This window comes from Solanum tuberosum, unplaced genomic scaffold, assembly GCF_000226075.1.
Source record: "Solanum tuberosum cultivar DM 1-3 516 R44 unplaced genomic scaffold, SolTub_3.0 scf00378, whole genome shotgun sequence".
In the NCBI taxonomy this organism is placed as follows: domain Eukaryota; kingdom Viridiplantae; phylum Streptophyta; class Magnoliopsida; order Solanales; family Solanaceae; genus Solanum; species Solanum tuberosum.
Genome location: NW_006239300.1, coordinates 354,846 through 358,123, shown reverse-complemented (window position 1 = coordinate 358,123; position 3,278 = coordinate 354,846).

Sequence of the window (3,278 nt, the reverse complement as noted above, 5' to 3'; positions counted from 1 at the left end):
TAGATGTTTTGGTACATTGACTTTCAGGTTCTAGGCATTACTTCTGCATTGTTAGTTTATTATTGTTAGACTTTTGTTAGAGTTTATGAGAACTCTATTTTTATTTTCCTTAGTATTTGATTTAAATGCCTTATTTTTTAGATTATTTTCTTGGTTGGGTTGTGGTAGTGGTTCTCACACCGGAGTGTTAGTGTGGATGCCAATCACGACGGTCTGGGTCGTGACAAAGTTGGTATCAGAGCTTAGGTTCGTTGATCTCGATGTATCAAAACGAGTCTAGTAGAGTCTCGCAGAACGGTACAGGAACCCCTTTACTTTTCTTCGAGAGGCTATATGACTTTAGGAAATCTCTATTTTTCTCTAGTCTCCTTTCGTGCTATGACTTGATTCCAATTGGTATCTGGCGATTCAAATTAATATCTAACCTCCTTCACTCTTCTGTTTGCAGATGGTTAATACTAGGTTCAACGACGTTAGGCCCGTAGCTCCCGTCAATGCTCTGGTTGATGAATCTACAGCGAGAGGTCGAGGTCTAGGCAGGGGGAAAGAAAGAGCTAAGGGTAGAGGCCGTGGAAGGGTAGAACCTGCTGGAAATAAAGCTCCTGATGAGAATGCTCCTATGAATGAGAACCCTCATGTGCATCATGAAGAGATAGATGAGAATATTGATGTTGATGTTGAGGATTTGGGACAAGAGGGAGAGGTGCAGGTTGAGACTACATGTGTTCCTCCTTTCGAGCCAGTGTTAGCTCAATAGATCATGTCATTCTTAAAGGGATTGGTTGGTCCTGGAGTGCTTCCTTCTGCTCAAGAAACTCAAGCTCCTACTAATCCTCATGTTGCTAGCACTGCGCCCAAGGTGGGTAGGACTGGGGTAATGATGCTTTCTTCCGTCCTTTGTTGGGTTCTGTTATGACTGGTAATGAGCATGAAATGTTGACTAAGTTTCTGAAGCTAAAGCCTCATGTGTTTCTTGGTTCTGAGAATGAGGATGCTTATGAGTTCATTCTGGATTGCTATGATAGGCTTCATAAACTGGGTATTGTTCATCAGCATGAGGTTGAGTTTGTGTCTTTCTAACTTCAAGGTGAGGCTAAGCAGTGGTGGATAGCTTATATGGAATGTAGATCTTCTACTTTACCTCCACTTACTTGGACCCAATTTCATGCTCTATTTCTAGAGAAGTATGTGCCTAGGACTTTGAGGGATCGCAAGAAAAATGAGTTTATGGCTTTGAAGCAAGGTGGTATGACTGTGACTGCTTATGAGGCCAAGTTCCATGATTTGTCTAGATATGCTACGCAGTTGGTGACTGCAGAGGAGGAGAGGATTCAGTTATTTATTAGAGGATTGAATTCTGAGTTGCAAGTATTATCTGTTCATATGACTTCTGCAGAGAGGAGCTTCAATGAGGTAACATATTATGTTAAGAAAGTGGAGGGAGTGAGGCGTGACGGTTAACTTTCAAGGTTCTTATTCCAAGGGGTCTGAAAGACCAACGCTTGCAGCCAAGCCAATTCAGTCCGCTATGCCCACCTCTATAAGTAGTTACGTACTCAGAAACTCCATCTCATAATTTTCAGAATAGCCAGGGAGTCGCGCCTTCAACGGGCGGCATACCATCTTTTGATCGTACTTGTTACAATTGTGGAGAACCTGGGCATATAAAGAGAGATTGTCCCCACCCACGTGTGTTAGATTCCGCGCAACAGTAGTCTAGAGCAGTGGTACCCACGGAGAATGGTAATAATGGTCGACAGCGTCCACAATGTGGGCGAGAAGGTAATTAGAGAGGTTGTGGAGGTAGAGGAAATGGTAATGGTAACGGAGGTAGGGGTAACGCGCAACCATGCAGGGAAATGGCTCGTCATGATGATAGGGCTCAGTGTTATGCTTTTTCGGGAAAGAATGAGGCGGAGGCGTCTGATGCGGTGATCACAAGTACTATTCTTATCTGTGATCGGATGGCTAATGTGTTGTTTGATCCGGGTTCTACTTACTCATATGTATCTGTGCAATTTGCCTCAAAGTTTGATATGATTTGTGATATTCTTGATTCCCTTATTCGTGTTTCTACCCGAGTTGGAGAGTCAGTCATAGTTACCCATGTTTATCGTGCTTGTCCTATTTTGTTTATGGGATTTCAGACTTGGGCTGATTTAGTGATTTTGGATATGATTGACTTTGATATAATCTTAGGCATGACTTAGTTGTCCCCCTATTATGTTGTGCTTAATTGTAATACTAAGTCTATAACTCTAGAAATTTCGGAAAGGGAAAAATAAGAGTGGGAAGGGGTGTACAAACCTAAGCAAACTAAGATTATATCCTCCATTCGGGCTAGTAAACTGGTAGAGCAGGGTTATTTGACTTATTTGGCTCATATTAGGGATGATGAGATTGAGGCTCCATCCATTGAGTCTATTCATGTGGTGTCTGAGTTCAGTGAAGTATTTCCTAATGACTTGCCTGATATGCCTTCGGATAGAGATATATATTTTTGCATTTATTTAGAGCCTGGTAGGCTCCCCATTTCTATTCCTCCCTATCACATGGCTCTGGCAGAATTAAGAGAGCTTAAGGCTCAAATCCAAAACTTCTTGATAAAGGATTTATTCGTCCTAGTGCTTCCCCATGGGGTGCCCCCGTTTTGTTTGTTAAGACAAAATGATGGTAGTATGAGAATGTGTATAGATTATCGGTAATTGAATAAGGTCACTATTCAAAATAAGTATCCTTTGCCTCGAATATATGATCTTTTGACCAATTGCAAGGTGCATCAGTTTTCTCTAAGATTGATCTAAGATCCGATTACCATCAATTAAAAATTAGGCCTGAGGATGTGCCCAAAACGGCGATTAGAACTCGCTATGGGCACTATGAGTTTTTTGTTATGTCTTTTGGTTTGACCAATGCGCCTGCAACTTTCATGAGTTTGATGAATAGGGTGTTCAAACCATTTCTGATTCGTTCGTTATAGTCTTTATTAATGATATTTTGGTCTATTCGAAAAGTGAGGAAGAGCATGCCAACCATCTTATTAGTGTTTTGGGTGTTCTTGGGAAGCAAAAGTTTTATGCTAAATTTTCTAAGTGTGAATTTTGGTTGAAATTGATTGCATTTTTGGGGCATGTAAAAGAAGGGGTAATGGTAGATCCCCAAAATATTGAGGCGATTAAGAATTGGGTTAGGCCTAGCTCTGTGACGGAAGTTAGGAGTTTTGTTGGGCTCGCTAGCTATTATCGTGGTTTTGTGAAGAACTTTGCTTCTATCGCCAC